The sequence below is a fragment of the Corvus kubaryi genome, unplaced genomic scaffold (assembly GCF_017639235.1).
Source record: "Corvus kubaryi isolate FWS band 111438036 unplaced genomic scaffold, C.kubaryi_AGA036_p1.0 133, whole genome shotgun sequence".
Lineage (NCBI taxonomy): Eukaryota > Metazoa > Chordata > Aves > Passeriformes > Corvidae > Corvus > Corvus kubaryi.
Genome location: NW_024580667.1, coordinates 29,779,218 through 29,804,367, shown reverse-complemented (window position 1 = coordinate 29,804,367; position 25,150 = coordinate 29,779,218). Strand labels below are relative to the sequence as shown.

At 41.4% G+C, this 25,150-nt stretch overlaps 2 long non-coding RNA genes across 2 annotated transcripts; both read left to right on the top strand.

Annotated features, from left to right (window-relative positions):
* The first annotated feature begins 274 nt into the window (after window positions 1-274).
* On the top strand, window positions 275-13,496 carry LOC121670795. Its single transcript, XR_006018270.1, has 2 exons — window positions 275-5,839; window positions 6,284-13,496. It is a non-coding gene; the product is annotated as an uncharacterized LOC121670795 (long non-coding RNA).
* Window positions 13,497-17,837: 4,341 nt separating this feature from the next.
* LOC121670772 lies at window positions 17,838-25,003 on the top strand. The gene is made up of 3 exons (XR_006018259.1): window positions 17,838-17,938; window positions 19,632-19,634; window positions 24,993-25,003. It is a non-coding gene; the product is annotated as an uncharacterized LOC121670772 (long non-coding RNA).
* The last annotated feature ends 147 nt before the right edge of the window (window positions 25,004-25,150 follow it).

The window sequence follows — 25,150 nt, the reverse complement described above, 5'->3', positions numbered from 1 at the left end:
CTCATGGCAGTCTACAACTTCCTCATGAGGTGAAGAGGAGGAGCAGGCACTGATCTCTTCTCTGTGGTGAACAGTGACACAGCCTGAGGGAACGGCCTGAAGTTGTGCCATGGGAGGTTTAGTTTAGATATTAGAAAAAGGTTCTTCACCCAGAGGGTGGTTGGGCACTGGAACAGCTCCCCAGGGAAGTTGTCACAGCACCAGCCTGATAGAGTTCAAGAACCATTTGGACAACACTCTCAGGCACGTGATGGGACTCTTGGGGATGGTGCTGTGCAGGGCCAGGAGCTGGACTCAATGATCCTTGAGGGTCCCTTCCAGCTCAGCATATTCTGTGATTCTGTACAGTGTCAGGTTTTGGTTAATACAATCACATACTCACCATGCAGCTCATACCACCCAATGTCTCTGCAAAAGAGCAGGGGCAGCAGAAAGGCTGAGATTCCTCTGTACCCCTCAGACTGAGGGGAGCTGGCAGTCGAGTTTGGGCACCAATAGCATATGTGGAGTTGGAAGGGAGGGGATGCATTGCTCCCTTCTCTCCCAAATTTCTCCAGTTATTCCTAAGAACTGGTAAAGATGGAAAGTTAGGCATGCTGTTGCTCTCTGCTTCCTGACATAAGAGCTGGACACAGAGAGTGAGCTGAGAAGGTGTTCAGATTAAGCCAAATTCAGCACTGCAGCCTGTGTTTGGGCTAAGGGATGCTTGATAGCCCAGTTCAGTATTGCTGAACCAGCTGCAGCCTGATGGGTACCTAGCTAGGGGAGCTCTTCTGCACCCAAGAGAAGCAGAGATGTTTTATTTCTGCTTTTGATTTATTTAAAAATTAAGAGATAACTAATATACTACACTGTAATTGTGTAATTGTCAGAGTAGGGGTTGTCTGTGTCTTCCCAAGAATGTGAGACCTGAGTATTGAAATGGCAAAAAAAAAAAAAAAAAAAAAAGGAAGCAGGAAGGTTTGGGGTTTTTTTAAATTTAAAACATGTCATCAGTGATCTTGTGAGCTCCTCTAACTTCCTCTAAGAAAGGAAGCTAATGCCATCATTGAAGATGATAGAAAATGCTACTAGAAAATGTAATAAGAAAGTGCAGGTGGAAGGCAGAGCAAAGCAAGCTTATGAATTTGTTGAGGTTCAAGAGGAAGCTCAGAAGGAAGTCTGTTATTTACAACAGTGTAAATTCAGATAAATCAGCAGCAATGAAAGAAAGAAGCATCTATTCCGTGATCCAACTCAGTGCTAATATAACTCGAGTCTTCCTAAATGCCACCAAGGATGACTCTAATCTGGAGACTTTAAACCTCTCCCCTGTAGAGTGGGCTCTGTTGTCCCATTAGCAGAAAGACAGTTCTTTCACAGCCCAGAAACACTTAACTACACCAATAGCCAGCACCTCCATCACACTGCCTGGCAATTAACAGTAGCTACCAAAGTAAAATTATTCCTATGGTAATGTGTTTGGGGTCTCACAGTTTTGAGTACAAGAACTGCCTCTATACTAAAATGTGTGGGAAATAATAGTTTTTAATGGCAGAGACTGTGAATCTTTTTCTGTTTTCTCTCATTGTCACAGGCTTACTATTACTGCATTAGAGATGCTGATTAACAGCGAGCTTTTGCAACTCAACAAGTTAAGCCATTGTGTTGGCATAATTAGGGAACTAATTCTTTCACAGTTCACTCAAGCGAAGAAATGAACTAGAAAATTTAAGACCTATTTTTAACAGGGTTTTTTTTTCCCCGAAGTAACCACACTGATAGCTATTGTAACAAAATACTTGCAATTCTCCTGCAGCTTCCTAAGGCAATGCTTTCATGTACAGAATATAATTTTTAGACTGAGTATCTATCTGTCTTTTTATTCACTTCAGTCATATGTGCAAATATGTACTGGCATATGCAAACGAAAATGCTGAGTGCTCAATCATTGCACCTACTTTATAAATATGTCCCATCAAGTTTTCTAAAGATAATTTTCCAAGTTCAGAATTTCTGAATAATTTCTTCAAATTATTCACAGGAGACATTACTGTGCCTGTATGGAAGAAAGACAAATGCCAGAATGTATAATTCACTTGAAAATTACTCTTGTATATGCTTGTGCCAGTTTATTTAACTTTCACGAGGAAAACGTTAGCAGGCAAAAAGGTATTGATTATGGGAAATTCCTGTGTTCCTGGAACTTCTGGCAACCAGTTTAACTCTCTGCCTGTCATTACTGGTTATTAATGAAGAAGTCCTCTCTGGGCTTGTTATGCTGTTAATTAGGGGTTTCTGACTGGAATGGTAGTCAGCAGTCCACAATTTCTTTTTTCAGCTGTCTAATGAGTGCAGCAGATTTGAAAATTGGTGTTAGTCTCTTGCTTTGGGCCTTCACTACAAGCTTTACAAAACTTCTCCAAAGCACAGTCACAGCACAATTATGCACCTGCAGCACACCATTTATTTAGTGAGGCATCCCTATGCCTGTATGCTTTAAACACTGGATGAAAAACATTTTGGTTTGACTGTAAACCTCTGTCAACAAAGAACTTGTATGCTGCTTAAGTTTTCTCTGGGCAGTTTTTGCTATGCAAATGTTAATTGTCAGGCTCTTTGTTACTTTAGCTACATAGACAATTCAATGCTGTTTCAGGTTTTATATGACTGTGAAAATTGCCTCACAAAATTTACTAAAGCTTTAGCACAGAAATCATCTGCTCTTCAGTAGCTTCACTCTCATTATTGCCATTAGAAAAACGAAGAGAAAACACACAAGCCTAGCTCATGAAACAAGCAGGTGAACAGAAAAAAAGCACACAGCAAAAGGTCATTACAGGATATAGAGGCTGATTTAATAAGGAGAGATAACTGTTTTTCTAGCTGAACAAAAATAAAAAAAGTTACATGCAATTGCAGATCTGCTGCAAAAATTTATTTCAACTATGCATCTTGGACAGAAAATATTCAAATACATCCTGAAAACTTCAAGCTGATTTCAGCACAGTTTCTACAATACTCCTCAGGTTCGCTCAGAAGAACTGGGCTGACTATGGAAATGTTCTGGGAAAACCTGATCCTCTGTCCAAACAGATTTCACACATCATTTATTAGCTGCTGGACTTTGCTATATGGAGAAGAGCATGCAGGCATTGCTGGTCGTCAAATCAGGCTGCTCCAGCTTGCTGGCCATGAGGAATGGCCATGGCTGGAGCATGTATTTGAACTCCCTATACCTCTGCTCTGCCTACAGGAAACTTTATCCTAGTTTCTTTTGCTGTCGTACTTGTCAGTGGTGGTTGATTTTTCCTTTATCCTTCCTTCACTGTCTTCAGTCCTCTTACCTATGGGCTTTTTTTTGTTTATCCTCTTGTTGGATGGTCCTGTCACCCAGCCTCCAAGGAAAAGTATTGATCCATTTGAAGCTGAAGCAGCTGCCTAGGCAGGATCTACAGAGGACTGTTCATGTTTGTTTTGGTACTGTGGTGAAATGCCCCTACTTTGCATCTTGTTTTGAGAAATAGTCATACTTTGTGGTTTTACTGGGTGGAGATTTTTGTGATTTCTCCTCCAACCTACCATTGGGAAATACCCCCTGAAAACACTGCAAGACTACTGGCAAAGCAGGAGGAAAGTTTTACTAAATTTTCTAATATTTTAAGTATTTGAAATTGTTGCCACAGCTGCCTCCATCTGAGTTCTGAGGAAGGTAAGTTTCCTCAAGCAAGCTAACTCTAATGGGGACCTTACCTGACTGATGGGTACAGGCTGGGCTGAAATGGGATCCTTGACCATGGGAGGGTAGGGGAGCCCCATGGGATTTGACGGGGACAGTGGGTGCCCTCAGGGGCTCAACATTTTGTAACTGACAGTTTTCTGCACCTTTGGCTTTCATTTCTGCCAAGAGTCACTTTGCTGACACCCACCTACATCTGAGCTGAGTTGCTGCTGAAAGGGGCCAGGCTTTCCCACTTGTACTCATCCAGAGTTGCTAAAAAAGTAGACACATACTAGCAGGTTATTGTCTGTATATCCCCTTGAAAATGTAACACAAACATGGCAAGGATCTGTCTTCTCTTCTTGATCCATACACATCTGTTTTGCAAAGGGGGTGAGGACTGAGTCAAATAACTTCACCATGAAGAGTCATGCCTGCTTCCAAACTTAGCCGAACTAGGGAGCTAAACGGTTGCTTTACATTTTAGTTTTTTGGGAGTTTTGTCTACTTGGTGGTGGTGATAAGCTTCCAAAGAGGTTCACCCAAGTTCATGGTCTATAGAAGGACTTGAAATAAAGGCATTTCTTAGCAGTGTTATGACCTTGCCTCTTGAGTAACTCAGCCATAGCAGACTTTCATCTGTGGAACACTGAGGACCTTCCTTGAGGCTCTGATTTAAGTCATCTCCTGAGGGATACCTCCTAAGAGCACAGACTTGGTCAGGAGTACATGGCACTCATCCAGCTCTCCTGGACCCTGACATTGTGACTTACTGATAGTTATCAAGGTTATCAGTCAATTGAGCCATGCCTGGTACTTCGAAAAACTCTTTAATGTTAGTTCCTTCATTCTTGATGCTTCTTGTTTCTTGCTCTTATAAAATTGGGGTTTTTTTTTCCCCTTTTCAGTATGAACTACCTTTATTCAAGAGTATCTTGGGCTTTGATGTACTGCACCTTATAGTACCATCAAAAGGGTTTTGTAGAAAAATCTAAATCACCACTTCTCACAGTAGTTTGGCTTTACTGACTTCAAGGGTTCAGATGAAGCCTAGGGATTTCTCAGTGCCATCTTTCTTCCTCTGGGGAATACTGACAGTTATTCTGCAAGGAAGTCAAATAGATCAGTTTGCTTAAATGTTTTGTCTGGGATCTAAGATGCTCTGTGTCTATTTACTTCATTAACTTACCTTTATACTGTGAGAGTCCTAAAAAATTGAGTTTCTCTTTAAAGGGGTCCTGCAAAAACAATTAAAGTAATTATCGCTGTTTGTGTTAAGAGACCTGTTTTCCTTCCCTACATGGCCCAAATAAGAGCTTCCTGTGATCCGAGTTCCAGCCTGGCATGTTGCAGGATGGAGTTCTACTGCTTCAACCACAATTCCTTCTGTCCAACAACATACTCTAGTAAAAAGCATTTAATATCTTTTCTGATTTAATTAGTGATGCCTCCAAATGTCTTCTGATGAGTATCAACACCAAAGTTGTGGCTTCGCTGAATGCTGTCTCAATTTCTGCTGCCACTGAATGGGAAGACTATAAAGAAGTTTAAAATAACTTGATACGTTTAGTAATTATAGTGACAAATCTCAATTTTTCAAATGATGGATATGTGTCAGTCATCAGTACCCTCAGCAGTCAGTAGGTAATTAAGTATCTTCTCAGCTACAAAAATACATAGGTTTTCACTGTAATCCAAAAAGCTTTGAACAGTATTTATAGAAAATGGAAAGCAGAAAAGGATTGTAAAATTAAAAATACGTTTCTCTATTTATGTTTGGAAAAAAAAAACCAAAACAAATGAAAGAACATATGGCTAATGTTTCAATCCCAATTGATTTGCTAATCAAATTGAGCTGCTGTCTTTCTATTATCATTTTAAGATGTGTAATTTTGAAGTTCAGGAATCCAAAAGGATTCATTTTCTCCGTGTCTCTTTGAACAATATAAGTTTTATAACAAACTAAACCAAATTACTTAAAACCAGAAAGGGTATTTCCTGTCTGCACCTTGCAGTTTTCGTGCTTGATTAACTCTGTCTGCTCTTTTCCCTTTCTTTGTCAGCCTGCATCAGTCCTGAAGCAACATCCTTGGAAGGGTGTGCTGCTGGATCCAAAGTCTGGATGTGGCTGCAAGAGTCGTAAGCGTAATAACAGGCTATAGTTTCATTTTGATAGAGTGGCATACTCATCTGTTACCTATTGACAGAAATGCAACTTATTGCCTATTTCTGATGTAAAAAGATGTATTTAGTGGTTGAAACATGATAAAATTAAATCAGTTACAGATCTCCCTTTAGTTTCTGTTATGCAGATGGGATTATTCCTGTTGGTCTCACATTACTATCACAGAGCCTTTATAATATAAACATGAGAAAAGTAGTTTCAGTAGGTCTTGTAACAAACATTAATTAAACAAAAGCACACAAAAGTCTCAAATCTCTAGGTTATTTTAGATGCAAAGAATCATTCACAGATTCTATTTAAGAAAATGTTTAGGATCATGTTAAATCTGGGGAAAAATTTCTCACCTACACTCTCCTGCCTTACTGACAGTTTGTTGTTTTTTTTTTTTCCTCCCCCAGCCATACAGCATTCAACTCTAAAAATCATTCAATGCAGCTGGGGACCTTCCTGCAGCTCTGGCTGGAGTGCTGCTGATATACTCTTAGTTTCTGCAGTCTTTGAACTTCTGGTGGCCAACCCTGTTGCCTTTCCAGCCATGCTGGACAAACTTAAAATGGTTGGTTGGACATACTCAGACCAATCGCAGGAGCCCAGCTGATCAGCATGTTCCCAGCAAATTTGACATGTCTGAAAGATGCTGAGATTTTGGGGCAAATCTTTTTGGCTGTGTCTCTTTGGTTGCTGATGTTGTCTGGGCTGTGTATAGACATAGGCATCCTACACCTGGCATATGCAAAACTTTCAGTGCCCTTGCTGTAAAAAGAACATGGCTATGGATGTCCCTTTGGCAATGATAATAAATGACTGAAAATAAAAGGTGGGAAAAGCTGGGGTTCACAGACTTTCCCCAGCACCTGGGATTCTGGAAGGGCAGAGTCTGGCACTGCAGGCAATGAGCTCATCACATAAAATGTTGTTTTCTCACCGCTTCAAGGTGAACTGGAGAGAATCTGGGAGGCTTAGCTGTTGACAATGAGATGTTTTCATGTGATTTTCCGTTTTGAGGAGTCTGGAAAGTCAGTCTGTCCTCAAATATCAGATGTCTCAGGCTCAACTGAGTATTTTTTAGGGGTTTTGCACAATCCAAACTCCAAGATTTACAGATCAATCAGGTATGAGAATCATGGCCACTTAAGTTTGAAGCTGGGCACTAAAAATGCAGTTATTTTTATGCAAGCAACTGAAAAAGCTCTCACAATTTTCAACATTATAGACTGCTATTATGATATATTTCTTCAGAAAATTAGTATGACACATACAAACAGCTTTTTAATTTCTCAGCACAGCCTTATCACACTGAACGGTCTTAAAACCACATTGCCTTTGTTTTAGTAGAAGTCACTACTGAAATTACTGTTAGGAAAAAACCTCTAACACAACAAAGCTTGCTGTTCAAACATCAATTCATTTAAAACTTATGACAAAGAACTAATGATTTATTCAATCAACTCTACTTTTCTTTAGTTGTACTTAAAGTCAAAAGACTACACATGCTCACAGTAGCATAGCAAGTTGGGGTTACCTTCCTGTTCAAAACTGGGTCATATATCACCTGACTCACTTCTGAAATCTCAATAGAGGAAAACTGCATAAAACCTTACCAGAAGGAAACCATATCACAGATAAACCTATTCCTAGGACAGGTTTTGTCTTTTCACATGAGCCTGTGCCTCAGCAGCTGCAGGTGACATACCACCACCCTACAGTGGTACTCACTAGCCCGCTGCTTTTACAGCTGGTGCAGGCTGATTGTCATTGGGATTTTGCACCTGAGGCAAGTCTGACTTGGCCATGTAGCTTGTAAGCCCACAGAGGGGTTTAAGGGTGTTATATTTAAGAGAATCACTAAATTAAAATCCCACTGCTCAATTTGTAAAATCCCCTGTGCCAGCAGGTTTCTAATTTGTTCAGGCACTTTGGCAGAAAACATCTTCTGGAAGTAGCTGGCATGATTGAAGGAGGGTATCAGAGCAGACTGTAAAATGTCACCTGCTACAGCAGGGTGGTCTTTTTCATATTTAAAAATACATGAATGTGCCAGTGTGTCTCATTGCTATTCTGATATGTCCCTATATTTGAGTTTCAGCTATGAAATGCAAATGATGACAACAATTTTCTGGTTATTTAAGTGCCAAAGGCCTCGCAGTGATATTTCTAATTGAGACCTGTGCGTGGTCTCAATGTGTGCCTGATTCTCTTTGTTGTCAGTGCTATGCACAGCGTATGTAATATTGCAAATGGCTTCATCCTGCACAAGGCTGAACCCTCTCACCTCTCAGTTTCTGCTGAGAGTGAAACATGGTCCTGCTGTGCCAGAAGAATTTAGATTAAATTCTGTTGGACTAAACTTTATATTATTCTACTTTAGTTGCTTTTATTTTAAGTGCAGTGGTGTACTTATACAGCTATGCAGTCTTATTTAAAAAAGTAAAAGTAGGCTCCATTTAAGAGAATAAAAGCTTGGAATGCTGTCTTTGTTAATTAATTGAAGTTCGTTGTGAGGAATATTTAGGATTTAAATGTCCGAATATAAAGTGCTAATTTAAAGGATGTTTAAGTGACAGCCACATAGCACATAGTGTGTTGTTACAGATAAGGCATGAAGGTAGGATTTAGGCTATCTGGATGCCACTGCCTTTTCTTTTATACTGAATTACTGCATGGCTTGGGACCAATCTGATCCTCTCAGCATTTGTTTGTGTTGATCTTGACTGGGAATACCACTGTAATGAATGAAATACATAGTTCTTTGCAAGAATTGAAAACAGTATTATCATTCAAAGGACAAAACACAAATATCCAGGTTTCAGGGTAAATTGGAAATTCAGTGCTCCTCTAGCCACACCATCTGCTCAGGCCTACAGGCAGAGCAGACTGGTGTAGTATCCAGAGATAAAACAATTTGTAGCACAAGGGAATAAAAGTATCTCTGCAGTGGACAGATTAAGCTGCTTTTTTTTTTTTTGCATTCTAATCTGTTAATCATGCACAGGGCTTAAGTATAGCTCAAGGCAGAGCAGACCTTGAATGATTTAATTTTGTGCTATTTATTGAACTGGATTTAATTTGAAGATATGTTGTTACCCACCACTCAGCACTTTTTAAAAAAAATGAATGTCCATAATGAGGTTTCTGCCATGAATCAGGGATTGTGTGTTTAAAATGGGTCATGGGGCTGGTCTTTCCAGGCTCCTGTGACAGCAGCTGCACTTACAACAGTCATGCAGGTTAACCTTTGCAGGATTCACTTGAGGGGCAGATCTGGGGGCACTCCATTTAAAGCAGCACCTACGACCCTTGTTTTTTTCATTTTTCATTTGCTTAAACCAACTGCAGTCAGCAGAGAAAGCAGAGAATGAAAATTAAAAGAGGGAGTAATGTTTGGAGGTGAGGGGATGGAGTAGGAAATCTGAACTAGGCCACTGAAGATGGAAGTGGTGGTTCTGCCATCCCAGGAGAGAGTCCACAGAAATCCCTGATGAGAAGGGCACAGGCCCCAATTTCAGAAGCTGCAGAGGGCTAGGATATGAGAATACATAAATGTGGTCTAGCATTTGTAATGCTTTTTTTGCCTAGCATTTGTAACTGCTGACAACATCACAAAAAATCTGAGAGGGAAAGAAACAACCAAACATTTAAATATGCTTTGGGATGAGATTGAAAACCAGCTAAATAATGGAGACTATTAAAGTGTGCTGAAAAGAAGTATCTATAAATTTAAAAAATTCTGCTTTTCTAGTTTCTGGGGGGCTGTGGGCTCCTCCTGCAATGCTTTTACCAGAAAAGCATTACTTGATGATTTTTTTCCACTGTGTGTTTGTGTGAGTGACTTTAGAGTTGAGTGCATCAAATACCAGAAAATTCACTGGCCAGGCCTGGAGATGCTGCACTTGTTCAAGGTAGAGTCAGACAGGAGGCATTGCAAGATCTGGGACAAAGTGATTTCAAAGTGATTGGTGTCCGCACCATGTCCTTGCTGATGTAGTGTGCAGGAGTCCATGTTTATGAGATTTACTCCTAGTTTGCATCGATCATGCTGTGACATCTGCCGCTGTTCCTTAACTCATCTCATACATGGGACTTGGAGGTGCTGACCAGCAGCAAAGCCTGTCTGCTCCTTCAGGACAGCGATTGTTGGCAGTTGTGAATGTGGCATGTTCCTTTGGGTAGGAACATGAGGAAATAATTCTGCGAGGAACGTAAAAACTAAGCAGGACTATACTCAAATATTAAATACACCTGTTAGATCATCTGCTTCCTTGCCACATAAGACAGTTTGCTTCATTTAGCACAGTAAAAGATACAGGTGTTACCTTTCATGATTACCTGATTTCAAACTGGATAGCAAAGTGAGGAATCAGATCCCTCGTGAACTGACCATATCAGGAAAGGAAGAAAGAGGTTGAATATAAAATTGCCAATGACAACCTAATGCATTCCTTCTTCTCTATCTGTTTTGGAGTCAGACAAGGAGTAGTTTCAATAGTCACCAAGAATTCTGACATTTTGTTTTTTCTTCTTCTCCTTCTCTCCTTAATTTTCTCTTTGTCATGATCCTGGCTTTCTTAACAAAATTCATTTGTCTAGTAAATGTACATTTTTGATATTGTCACTGTACACCCAAGTATTTTTCTTGGATTTACTCATAAAATCCTCAAGGCTGAAAGTGCTGAAAAGAGAAAGGGCACATAAAGTAATATAAACCTTTTCTTCTGAACAGCCATTAGTCCAATACAGCTGCCATGGAAGTCCAATTGTCCAAGTTACTTGCTATTACTTAGCAGTGTTTTAGACAAGTGAGAAAGGTTATTTCTGGTTGGATTTTTTTTGTTTGATTTTTTTTATTTGTTTGTTTTTGTTTGGTTTGGTTTTTCTTTCCCAAATTCATTAAAAGAATGGAGGAATTTTAAGGGATTTTTTGGGGTGGGAATTATGGCCATCACAAGTCAAGATGCTCCTGGAGGACCTAGACAATTTCATTAAAACAAACACCTAAAGAATACTGAAATCCAAATCCTAGGATGATTACAAAATGTATTACATTTCCTCTGTAATGCAATCAGCCTATGGGCAGTTGGATGCTGTATTTGACAGCAGTCGCAGAGGAGCATTTTCTTTTCCTCACATCTCCATATTTCTTCACACCCCACCAACCTACTTTAATCTCAGACTCATAAATGGCTTGGAGATGATTATACTTACTCCTCTGAGTTGATCTATTTCCAGAGACTAGTGGCAGAATGAGGCTTTCAGGAAAATAAGGTGATCTTTTCCAAGTTAGTTCCTTCTTTGGCCATCATAGTCTCCTCAGAAACATGCCATTTTTGTTGTTCCCTTTTCCTATGGCAGTTGCACATTTATTTCCTCCAGTCCAAGGCACTTTATATTCCTCAGGAGCTTGGACATCAGTTCAGCGTCCGTTTCTCTGGTTACAAAGGATAAAAAAAATATTATTTAGTAATTGATTAAGTTTCAGAATATAAAAAGTTGTTTATTCTGTTCCCAAGAGTCACAGTTTCAGTTGATCTCTTTTTAAAAATGGCTAATGGCACACAGATCAATATCTTAAGAAAATTAAGGCTGTCAGTAACAAGACAGACACTTCAGTGAGTCTTCTTTTGCTTTTATGATAATCACTTTATGAGCCTCTGCACACACTCTCTTGTCAAAGTTTGCATTTTTTCACCCAGATGAGTAAATCAAGGGATAATATGTCTGACCCCTCATGCCCATCCTGTTTTCACTTCAAATGCTGGGCAAGACTAGACTTACAGCTAATTTGAGTGACCTGAGGGGCAGTTGCCTTTGGCTGCTCCAATTTTACATGTTGGCACTTGGCCTAAGCTTCACAGAATGGTTGAGGCTGGAAGGAAACTCTGTAAATCTTCTGGTCCAACACCACTTAATCTTCTAACTTGTTTTTGTGCATCTATGTAGGAAGCATTTGCAGCTGAGCTGATTACCCTGTCTACCCTCCTCAGTCACTGGAGAGAAAGTGGCAATCTCAAGGTGCTGTTTGTTTGCACAAGTACCAAGTTTTGACTGCAGAGAGAGCCCTATGCCAAAGCAGACGTCTGCACTGGGAATGTCAAATTGCAGCAGATTTGTCCTCTCTCATCTTTGTATTTACCTTTTAAACTCTCCTGACACAGCTCTATGAACCCTTTGTGTTCAGCTTACTGCTGAACTAGAACATTTCACCCATGAAGACTGGGTTGAATCTGCATTGCCCTGTCTGAACTAGTTCACATTTTATAAATGTTTTGAAATTCCAGCTAAGTGATGATGGCAGACTTTGGCCATGCATCTTCAGATCTAGTGCTTTCTTATGAGGAGTCCTTAAAGAAATCAAAAAGGCATGTCCATACATGTCAGAGAGGACAAATATAGTCCAAGAAATCTCTTGGTGGGCAGAGTGGAAATGGGATACTATCACACTTTTGGTATGTCCATCCCTACTTACACTCAGGTGTACCTTCAGTAATTTACTTGCCTCTTTCAGCCAAGTCATTTTTTTCTGACTCATGAAAGACAGAGTCCAGTGCTTCTTCCTTCTTCACCACCCTTTAAAAAAGAGCAATCTGTTTCTATTTGCATTACCTTGAAATAACTTAATTTGCCAAATACACTGAGCAATATCCCCATCCCAGATGTAGCTTGTGCACTTAACCCAAGTAATTGCAGCCTTCTCTAAGAATCTGCTCTGTCTTTGCCAAAGAGAGAGCATATTTCCTATTCATGTGAGGAAGTTTCCAGTATTTTTAACTAAAAGTGTCCTACTGGGTTCATACCCTTAGACTGGAGGAGGCAAAATCCTCTTCCTGCCCCCAGGCAGGCTCTCTCTGACTCCTGCCACACGCAGAGCAGATTGAATATGAGGTGCATGTCTCGGCCTGTGCAGCGTGAGCTGGGCTCCTGCTGGTTTATGCCGGAGACCCACCTTCAGCAAAGCAAAGCACTCTCCGTGCTTTTTCCACTCTCTTCTGTAGTTGTAGTATCAATTTCCTTGTGTTTTGTATGCAATAATTAAATTTCAGCATTTGTTTAAATGACCAACTTGAACTTTTTTGATAAGAACTTCTTTCAAGTACCTGAATATTTGCCTGCCTTCAGGTATCAAATCATCATATTTCATGGTGTTGAGCTTCCTTATCTTAGTTCTAGGATTCTTAGAAGCTGCCCCAATTTATTGCCATCTGCTTTTTGGTCAACAACTTCATTGCACTGCTGACTGATTTTCTTGCTCTTTGTTACAGTTTTTCAATTTTCATCTCTTCCTCCTTTTTTTTTTTTTTTTTTGCATTGACATTTCATGTTTTATCTAGCCAGTATTAAGCTGGCTTCTCTCCTAGTTTGACTTGCTTAGAAGGCATCTCTTCTTTTATAGCTTCTCCTTGCACAACTTCCTTCCAGAAGGTAGCAGGAGAGTCTAATTTAAGCATGTGTGGCTTAATGCCTAGGTGCAATTTAGTGGATATTTGTTATATTGCTCTCCTTTGAAGTCAGGCCACCTGAACTCTTGCCAGCTTCTGCTGAAAGTATTTACCAAGCCAGGTGACAGCTGCCAGATGACCGGATGAAAAGCAAAATAAATTAAGAAACTAGAAAGTAGATACAGAAAACAAAAATAAACAAAGCAACCCCAAACTTTATTGGCTATCTGTGTTTAAGGAGATTCCCAAGGTCCTCTTTTTGTTTTGTTCAACCAGGAGCTGCCAGGACATGTCTGCAGCTGGCTGGAGGCAGGAGCTGATTACTTTGACAAGCTGTGTGCTCTGGCACTATCCCCTGAGCTACAACCTGCTGTTTACAGCAAAGCTTTTCCAATGAATTTTTTTGGCACACTGGTGATTCAGCTGAATATAAACACACTTCTGGAGACATCCTGTATCCCACGGTCATGACACTTCAGTTCTAAACACAGTCGTAATTTATGGCTGCCCAATTTGTGAAACACTGTCTCAGATAGCATTAGCTTGTGATCTGCCACTGTGCTTTGGAGAGTCCAGGCTGGCCACCTGGCCTGCCCTCTGTTAGTATCAACTTACCAATAGATGGGTCAATTACCTTGTGCAATTACCTTGTACCTCTTCTGACAAAGAGGCTAACCAGGACCTGAATTTATGAGAATCTAAGCACATAAATTTTCTATATTGCAGGCCTCAACAGCTACTTATTTTACGATGGTTTCAATGAGAACAAGAAACACAGCTTGTAACTAGCTTTAGACTAGCTTTAGACACTACAGCTTGCACCGTCCCTTTTTTGCTAACAGGAAGATGACAAGTTTGAAGGGGCTTGTGAATTTGAAAGTGATAAAATGAGGTGCTCTTCCTTAAAAGGATTAGAGTTCCATTTTAGTGTTATAAAGAAGAACTAAGTCCAATTAAATTACCCAGGTGTGCCAGCCTCAGAAGAAAATTCATGTATTTACAACCAGGCAGGGCAGGAATGACTTGTCTTCAGACAAGTTAAGTACTTGTGGGACCTATAGGAATACAAATTACTAAAGTATACATAATTATAAGAACAACCTACAACATACTCTGGAACCCACAACCTTTTTACAGCTTTTCTGCTGTTTGTGGCAGTGAAAAATATGTTTCAAAATTGTTAGGATATATCACGACAAATGATGGCAGCTCCAGACAGATTAAAACCTTTCTCTGAAACCTTGCAGAACTAAACATTTTCTCCCCCAAAGCCCTTAATTCTCAGAACTTCTCCACCCATAAGCATGCTAAGATTATGAGGATTTTTATTATATAAAAAATAATCACAGCTAGGAACTTGCACAAAAAATAGAAGGAAAAAAATAGAGAATAACTTTGACAGAAGCTCATCCATATCTAACTCCTTTCTGTGTTTTCCAGATGGCATCCATATTATCACTTGTTATGGAAGTCATATTGATGATGTCCTAAATCTGTCTTTCAATTGTCTTGCTGTGCTTGATGCTGATGTGGACTTGTCCTAGTTAGAATTCTTGATATTGTAAGAAGAGTATTCTCTGAGGATTTCCTCGGATCATTTACTTTGGAATAAATCAGTCTTTCTTAATAGACACCCTAGTGGTTTTCCGTTCCGTGTCCCCTCACCGAAAAAGTATGAAGTCTGCACTGAAAGCATCTATTTCTGAGAGAGACATTCTTAATTTATGAAGGTGATTTGTTGCTTAGACAGTAATTTCTCATTGCCTATCTAGATAAGTGACTACTTTTTTCTTGCTGTTCCTGTAATACTATGCATTCAGGTGTTCTGGAATGCATCTAGCATATATTTTGATTTCTTTTCTTGAAGAACAAATTTTTTATTTGCATTGAGTAATATTTTTGACAGATCAGGGCATTCACAATAATTAAGATAATCCAAAGAAGTCCATCTGCTTACTACAGTCACCCTCTTCATGGCTAGCAGTGTGGAAACAATACTGCAGTTAGGGTGAGGTGCATCACACTCCTAATTCTGGAAAAGTTAGCACTGGCAGGTGCCACGCTCTGTGAGTGCAGCCTGTGCCCAAGCTAGTAAGGCCTACTAGCACCCAAACTGCCACACAGAGCTCACTACTTTAGGCAGTATGGAGACAGTCCGTAAGTGGAAGGACATCACGGAATCGTGCATGTCATCTCTACAAAGAAGCACTTCAGTGTTGTATTTCTGGGCTCCTTACAGCACTGTGCTCCTCAGTGCAACTGGAGTGTGGTCTAGACACATCTGGGTGAGTTATGTGTAGAAACCTATTTGAACCTGATGGGTTCCTGTCATTCACTTGAGGTCAGAGTCATGGAAAAGTGTCTGCATTGTCTCTGGACTCTGATTCCCAGAGCAGTGTAGCTACATTCCTGTCTGGTACCCAAGCTGGTAAGACATGCATGAAACCAACCTGTACATCCCTGCACCTGCAGAACTCTTCTGTGTCAGAGAGTAGAAAGGGGCAAGCACACTGTGGACCTTCCAGCCACTCCTGGTAGCCTGCTTAGTGGCTCTGTACAGAGCTCAGGACATTTTTAAGAAACTGCTTGTCTCTTCACTTGTTTTGCTTTCATGAAGCTTGCTTCAGTCTTCTTTCTTCTGCTGCTTCCTGCTAAGCAGTTTTGCTCTTGCTGTTATTCTCCCAGCTTTATCAGTAGTTCTCTCATGTTTTTACATATTTTCATTTTCACAGCTGCTGTTATGAAACTGAAGCAGCTTTTCAGATGCTGAAACACTGAGTGTTTCTGTCTTTTATGCTGAAACATTGAGTATTTTTTTCTTTTACTGGTGGGCTACTAAAAAGGTGTCTATTGCTCCTCTCCATTTCAGTGAGTTTCCACCGACATGCCAGTGTTATGACTACGTTTGGCAGCCAATGGTGCACGTACATTTGCCAGTAATTGTTAGATTTTCCTCAAGTGTCTTTTTGCAGCACACTCTGGAGAGTTTCAAGGCATCTTATGTATCTGTAAGTAGAACTCCATGAACCAACAGTGTATTCACACAGCAACATCCGACTTAATCATTCACCATTTTTATTAGGCTCACAGCCAGTCCAAACATGCCCAAGAGTTTAACATCATTGTTATTTTGCATTAAAATTGTTACCTAGGCACTATATGTCATCTCTAAAGACTGCAAGGAACACATGCTGTAGCAAGCTATAACAAGAACCTTCACCTTTACTATTTTTAAAATAGGTTTTCAATATTGTATGTTTGCTTTTTATTTTCCTGGTGTAGAAATAAACTCTAGTAGTTCTTAAACTGCGTGGTTCTCCCTGCATCAATTCTGCTTCTGTTTCCAACAGCACTGAGACAGCACTGCCAGATTTCTGTCACTAAAATTCTGGAAGTTGATTGTTGGGGTCCCTCCCCTGCCATGGAGCCCTGGGAGAGGGGCCCTGAGGGCGCAGACACGGGGTTTCCCTGACCCTGCTCAGCTTCATTCCCCATTGGTTGGTTTGGGTTCCCTGATAACGCCAAGGGCCCTCGGGTCCCGTGACTGGAACAGTTCCTGAGCTGAGCCCCGGCCATGCGGCTGGAGAAATAAACATCTCTGAAACATCTGCCACGAATCTGTCCATATATACTTCGTTTCCACGGGACTCCTGGTTTGAAATATGCTTGTTGCAGTAATCCCCGCTGCGACAAACTGGTGGAGGAATGCGGGCAAGATACCGATCCCTGAGGAAAATTCGTGAGTAAAATAACCACTCTTGACCTCTCTCTTCTCATCTTGGTTTGGATATTCTTTCTGGACTATGGAAGAATCGTGGGAAATGGGGCTCTCTGAGCCACAGAAAGAAATGTACCTAGAAGTTAAAGGAATCCTTGAACAACAAAACAAAAAAGTAATGGAACCAGGAGATCTAGAACTTTTTTTTAAATGGCTTTTCAAAAATTTCTCCTATATTTCTCGAGACTTACTTTTTGATATTGAACCTCCTGGATCTCGTCTGGGGTGTTTTTGGGACGAGATCTTGTGGGAGATGAAAGATCAAACAGAACATGTATTAGTGATTGAACCCTTGCGTGGATCCATGGTAGTCAGTGAAGCTATTCAGGAGCATTTATATGGTCCTATTAAAGCAAAGGATGGCCATAGTCCTGCGGCCGAGGCCGCGCGGCCGCCATCCCAGGAGCACATGACTGCAGCCGTGCCGGCGGAGGTGCCTGCGCTGGATGCGCCCTGCCCCCTCGGGAGCCCGTGCCTTATCGCGGACCCCATCCCTGCCTCGGGGTCCCCGGCCACACGGCCACGAGTGAGGAGGCGATGCCGCAGGCGCCGCGGGTGCCGTGGGCCACGAGCAGCCAGGAACCGGGCATCGGCGTGGCAGGCTGCTCTGAGCACACGGCTCGGAGAGCCCTGCGGAGGGAGAAGCGGCGGTTTCCACAGCGACACGAGAAGCCGCGCAGCGCAGCACCGAGCCGAAACGAGGCCGCTCTCAAAGCAGCGTGGAGTTGGCGGAGCGGAACCACTCACAGGGCACAGAGCCAGAGCCAGCGGCGATGGCAATGCAGGGCCACACAGAGCCCAGACACGCGCCGGAGCAGCACCGCTCGGAGGGCGCGGAGCAGGTGCAACATGGGGGCCCGGCCGAGACGTCGGAGCCAGCGAGGCGGCGGCCACGCGGGACCGGCACCCACGACGAACACGCAAGCACGTGATAGGAGGAGTTGTAGCCACGAAAGTCACAGGAACTGTGAAATGGTACAATGTAAAAAACAACTATGGATTTATAACACGAGATGATACAGGGGAAGATTTATTCATCCATAGAACTGCCATTAAAAGGAATAACCCTAAAAATTACCTGCAAAGTGTAGGAGATGGAGAAGTTGTGCAGTTTGATATAGTGCAAGGAAAGAAGGGTTTACAAGCAGCGAATGTTACTGGGCCTGGAGGTATTCCAGTCAAAGGCAGCCATTATGCACAAAATTATAAACAATATCCATCCCAGCAACTTCCCTACCCACAGCCTACTTCCCCCTTTTACCCTATACCCAATATGAACCCTTTCCTAAGTTTACCCTATCCCCAGTTTATTCCTAATCCGTTTTTCACCCCATGGCTTCCCTATACAATTCCATTTCCCTACAATTCCTCTCCGATGCCGAGGGGGGGATGAAAAGAGGGAGGGAAGAAATTAAACCCTCTCCTGCCTCAGTTTCCCCACAAAGCATGCCCGGAGAGTCTTGTCTCCCTTCTGTCAGCCCTAAGATGTTCCACAGAATCTGATTGGACATTTAAAGACTCAGGAGGGTGGCTTGTTTTGTCTTGAAACTGTTCTTGTTATGTTTATCCAGTTGTTTTCATTCTCCTTTTATTAAAATAAAACGGGTGAGATGTTGGGGTCCCTCCCCTGCCATGGAGCCCTGGGAGAGGGGCCCTGAGGGCGCAGACACGGGGTTTCCCTGACCCTGCTCAGCTTCATTCCCCATTGGTTGGTTTGGGTTCCCTGATAACGCCAAGGACCCTCGGGTCCCGTGACTGGAACAGTTCCTGAGCTGAGCCCCGGCCATGCGGCTGGAGAAATAAACACCTCTGAAACATCTACCACGAATCTGTCCATATATACTTCGTTTCCACGGGACTCCTGGTTTGAAATATGCTTGTTGCAGTAATCCCCGCTGCGACAGTTGATGACAGTGATTTTTGATGTATAATTTGCTCAAACTGGGCCACCTGCTAATAGTAATTTTAAGGATATTAAAAGTTCTCTATTTTACCAGAATATTTGTCAGTTTCTCTCATTAATTTCACACTATTCAATTAAATTTTCATTACTGGTATTATCTACAGGACTTTTCAGGGCCTTGTTTTCTTCTGTGGTTTGCGCAAGGCCATTGCATTCTCCAGATTAAGCTGACCTCTTGCTGAGGCCAGCTTGGCTCCCAATAGTTTTTTCCTCAGTGAGACTTGTTTTATGCAATGGAACATCCTCTGAGCATAGAGGTGATTGGGTAGAGATGAAAATATAATGCTCTCTAGCCACAGAGCTACCTGGGGTTTATCTCTTGAGAATGATGTGCTAAAAAACATGATTATCATTTCTCAAATCCTCTCTCTTGATTGTGTCTTTTTTGGGAATGCTGTAAGAGGTCATGGTGGGCAAATTCTGGTCTCATAACCCTCATGTGAAAATGTTTAAGTAACATTCCTCCCCTGCTGCTCCCCAAACGATATCCTTTATATACTTTATGTATCTCATAGATCAGCTGGATTGTGCTGAGTTTAGCTGGGACAGAGCCTGAATTTGCTTCAGAGCAGCCAGTTTGGGGCTGTGTTTTGGATTTGTACAGGAAACAGTGCTGATTACTCAGGGATGTTTTCATTATCTCTGAGCAGTGCTTACACAGGCCTTTTCTGCCTCTCACCCTACCCCACGAGTGAGGAGTATGAGGGCGCAAAAGGAGTTGGGAGGGGACACCAGGACAGCTGACCCTAACTGACCACAGGGATATCCCATATCATATGCAGTCATGCTTAGCATATAAAGCTGGAGGAAGAAGAAGAGGAGGTTGTTTGGAGTGATGGTGCTTGTCATCCCAAGTCACTGTGATGTATGATGGAGCCCAGTTTCCTGGAGATGGCTGAACACCTGCTTGATGATGGGAAGCAGTGAATTAATTCTTTGTATTACTTTGCTTGTGTGCATGGCTTTTGCTTTCCCTAATATGCTGTGTTCATCCCAACCCACGCGTTTTCTCACTTTTACACTTCCAATTCTCTCCCCCATCCCACCAGGGGAAAGTGAGCAAGCAGCTAAGTGGGGCTTAGCTGCTGGGTAGAGTTAAACCACGACACATAGATGAAGATTCCTAGTTCCCTGATCATCTAGAGAAAAGGACTAGTAAAACCTTCATAATTTGTAGAGTTTATCCTAGTTTAGCATCTCCAGAGGGATGTATTTGCTAAATTCAGCAAAATGCAAAAGCCAGCTGTATTGTACGGCATAAAGCAAATGCTAATTAGTCTGTAAAACTGCAGTTATAATCTAATGCAAATACTGCTTTTTCTGTAGTGATGTGCTACCTGCACAAGTTGTGTGACTAAACTGCATGCAGGCATCAATTTCATCCCCACTCAGGCAAAAGGTTTGTGCGATATGTAAGCGTGGGATTTGATGCAGATTATTTGATTTTAAAAGGAAAACTCAAGAAGGATCTTAGTCTTCAGTGCTGTTCTTTGTACCAAAAAGGAAGCTCAGAATTCTGCTTTCTTGAACATACAGAGAATCAGAAAAATTGACAATTTTTGTCATCAAGCTCCTTCTCGCCAAGCACCCCACAAATAGCTCTTCTCAGGGTTGTATGGTTAAGTCTGTTTAGACTGTTCTGAGGTCTGCCTACCTCTTTCATCACCTGGACTATCTCATCCTTCCAAATGTCACTGGACCAAAACAGTTCTTAGATGTCCATGGTAATTCCTGAGAAACTTCTGAGCATCTGTAATTTTTCTTCCTTTTAGGCAGAGATATTTACCAGGGGTAGAAAGCTACCTTAGTCTCTGCTGCCAGCACAGGTAAAGGAACTTGCGGTTTTCATGCAATTATCTCAAATGAAAAATGAAGGATTCTTCCAAATATTTCAACTTGTTTTCCAAAATCACTGAATATGCTGAGCTGGAAGGGATCCACAAGGACCATCAAGTCCAACTCCTGGCCCTGCACAGCACCATCCCCAAGAATCACACCATGTGCCTGAGAATGTTGTCCAAATGCTCCTTTAACTATTGTCAGGCTGGTGCTGTGACCACATCCCTGGGGAGCTGTTCCAGTGCCCAACCACCCTCTGGGTGAAGAACGTTTCTTCTAATATTCAGCCTAAACTTCCCCTGACACAGTTTCAGGCCATTCCCTTGGGTCCTGTCACTGGGCACTTGTAATCATACTAAATTACCAGGTTTCCAACAAGTTAGCCTATTATATACCAATTATGTCACTTGCTCTATGTTCATTAGAAATTTGCAGCTCAAGGACAAGCTAAATTAATTTTTTGTACTTCATTTTTTCTTGAATGTCATCCGTACACTGTTTTGTCTACTTCACAGTGCAGCTGACAAAACCAAGCAACCATACCACTACACAAGTTGTATCATTTCTGAAAATAGGAAAAGAATAACAACACACTTCCAGAATGATCTGTCATGGGTGAAAACTTAAGCCAGTGCACTTAAAATGAAGGGGAAAATCAAGACAGTTCTAGAAGAGCAATATATTTTCAGTTGGAAAGGCTACAATGAAAGAAGAAAGCATCTACTCTTTTTCTGGTTTTGGAAAAGAATAAAGCAGTGTCTGGTAAAACTGTCTAGAGGAGTTAAATGGGTGGGGAAAATGAAGAAATCAGAATCAGAATATAAATAGCTGTGACAAGCTCCACAAACTGAAACACTTGCTACCATTTGTGGAGGTCAAGCTCACTTCCCACAAGGGTTTAAAAGAATGGTTCCTCAGCCTAATTTACAAACAGGTAAGAAGACCTGGGACCAGGGCAACTCCACTCGCCTTTTGCAATTATATTACTGAAGGAAAATGTACTAGATCAAATTTAAAAGTCAGAGCAAAGCATCATCATTTCGGCAAAGAGGAGAAGATCCAGTTTCACTAAGCTACAGCCTGACAGTTGAAGTGTAACTATGCAGTAACAAAGAGATCATAGAATATCCTGAGTTGGAAGGCACCCACAAGGACCATCAAAATCCAGCTCTTGGCTCTGCACAGGACAGTCCAGGAAGCACATCATGTATCTGAGAGCATTGTCCAAACAGTTCTTGAACTCTGGCAGATATTTCAATATTCTAACAATCTGCTGTTCAGGGGGAGATAGTGATAGTTGGGATACAACATGATTTCTGTGTCCTGTGACTGGGTCTTCCGTGACACCAAACACAAGGTATTACAGCTACACTACTGCCCCGACGGGATGGATCACATAAACCTAAGCTGAACCTTATACCAAATCTTTATCAGTCTTGCACAAAAACGTTTTGGATTTACAATTAATGATACTCTAAACTAAGGCCCTGAAATGTCTATTTACACATACATCCAACTAACAGGAAGTGCAAACCATTATAAAATGCAGACATAGCATCAGTCTCAGCATTTTTTAAAATCTGCCCTACATTCAGTTGAGAAACTCCATCAGATGAAGAATTGAGAGTAAGAAGCTATAGTCCTCTTCAAAGGTGCTGTAGTAGAAAGTTATCAGATTCCTTCCTTCCTGTTAAGGATAAAGATCAGGTACACCATCTTCCTGTTGCTTTTCAGAGGCAATTTTGTATGAGTTCTGGTGTAAACCATGAGCCAATAGCCTCCTCTAGTATTCAGTCACCTGGACTGATTTTTGCATGAACATAAAAAGGCACCTCAGCATATCAGTCTTGTATATCCTAAAGATGGTGTTAAAATGAAGTAAAGCCACAAGAGTGTTCTGTAACCCTCCTAGCTAATTATTAAGTAACTGTTTCTATAGATTCACTGAAAAATTACACCCCCATCCATAAAATCTTAAGTATTTCTTCAGATACAGTGTTTTAAATATACTGTCCATCTGTTCTGTGGAATTCACCCAAAGCTTTGTTGGTAACAGAAGTGACCAGGAACAGTGATGGGAGCTCTGATTGTCTCATGCATGGAGCATGAACTCCTGTGGCTGGCTTGTCGAATGGTCCCCTGCAGCCTGATGTGTTTCAACTCATGCATTCCTTCACCTACCTTAGAATCCTGCTTAACCAATTGGCTCGTAAGTTGGGATTGAAAAGCAGAGGAGAGGTTGACTGCTCAGAGCAGTTTCTCTAAAGGACACACAGTCCACCAAAAGATTTGCATTGTAATTCCTCCTCCAACATGTGACTAGACACAGGTGACATATTGTAATATGACATTACAAAAAGGGACACATCTCCCAAATATGATCTAGTCCTATGAGAAAGGAAGATTTTACTTGAAATACTTCTAATTCATAGCAGTGTGACGTGGAAGGACAGTTGGGTGGGAAGAGAGAGCTACCACATGAAAATAAAGGAATAATAAAGTAAACTATTAAGCTTCCTACTATTAAATCTTTCTTAAAAACCCAGTTTAAATCTACTTTCAGAGCAGGCCTTCATGCCTTCTTCCTGCCCAGTGCTCCCTCTCCCACCTGAAATCAAATACCAAGCCTTGCTACTGTAAACTGGTAAAACAAAAATAGAAATGAGGCTTGTGATGAGAGAAAAAAGGAGAAGATTTGTAGCATTAAAGCCTTTTACGACTGAGGCAGCACAGATGTTATACATTTGCCCCAGCCCTTGTATCCTGTTTTGAAAACCAGCAACAGATTTCTGATTCACCAATCACAAAGGGTGTATTTTCATTGCCTGAGGCTTTCCACTGCCTGGGAGTGTGGTTCTTCCCTCACTTTTTGACATTTCCAAATGAATGGATCAGTGAATTCATCAGGGTTAAAACTCCCAGCAAAACAGAAACAAGACTGTTTTTAACTTATTCCCTGATTCATTTCACTATGCTGCTCCACAGACAGCACAGCTGAGGGTGTGGTGTGAGGGGAAATGGACTTGTATGAGGAAGTTGGGAAGCAGGAAACCTTTCAGACAACGCTGTCATTAAAGCCCATGTTTCATGATACTCAGCTTGTCTTGAGGCAGCTGTTAAGATTTGGAATCCTTCTCACTGTGAAAACATCACTATTTCTTTTGTGATAGGGTGCTGAAATAGGTGGCTGCTACACTCCTCTCACCACTAAGGGCACAGGTGACACACACATGGTCGTCTTGTGCTGCAAAGCCTGGAACTTCACCTCTGTGCAGTGATTGCAGGGGTAGCACAGGTATGCTTGAATACATAGGAGTTAAGTGATCACCACAGTTACATTGTATAAAAAACACTTGAAGTCTTAGTATATAAAAATTTTGTTTAAAAGCCAATCACAGTATCCTAATTATTAATTACTACTGGACTGACCATTGGAGTGTCTATCAACTGTGAAGACCATATCTTAACATGTAGGACAACAAATTATGGCTCAAAACATTGTTTGGCTACACCAACTAAAGGGTAAAAAAAAAAGACTGCTGCTAATCTAAAGTAGAAAACACGGGCAACGTCAAGAGGAGATTGAGGAACCAGTAAAGTTTGCGAGACTTTTCCTTTGAATGTTCATTAAGTTAAGGCTTTATAAGAAAGGCCCTGGAGCAGAGAACCTCTGAGCTCATGTTCATGCTGAGCATCCTGCCTGCAGGTGCACTGAGGCTACCATTTCCTTGCCGTTCTGCATCTCAACCCAAAGGTAGGATGTAGCCTACCCAGATAAAAAATGCTAGTGTTTCTTAATACACCATAACTTATAAGAATTTGGGTGTTATTTTTTACTAGCCACTACATTTTTATATATTTCTTCACATTATGAGAGTACATTAAACATATTTTAACTTTATTAGGGCATTTCTGAGGCCTTCTTCTTCCTACCACTCGTCCTGGTCCACTACTGGCTGCTCCTTTCACTGTGCCAGTATATTTCTTAATGGAGAAGAGGAATAAAAAATTTTGGCGAGGTGGATTACAACCCAATAATTATTGATTAGATCAAGCAGGACAAAGCCCAACAGTGAAGGATAGAACAACTGCAGCAACGCAGGGATTGCTACAGGAATTGGCCAATAATACCATTTCCCACTGATTTGGCTAGTTTCTTTCCGGAAGGAATCTCACAGCCAGGCTGTTGTCCTTGCAGTCCTATGAAACCACATGAACAGACAAAAGCATTTTAAGCTGCTCAGCGAAGGTT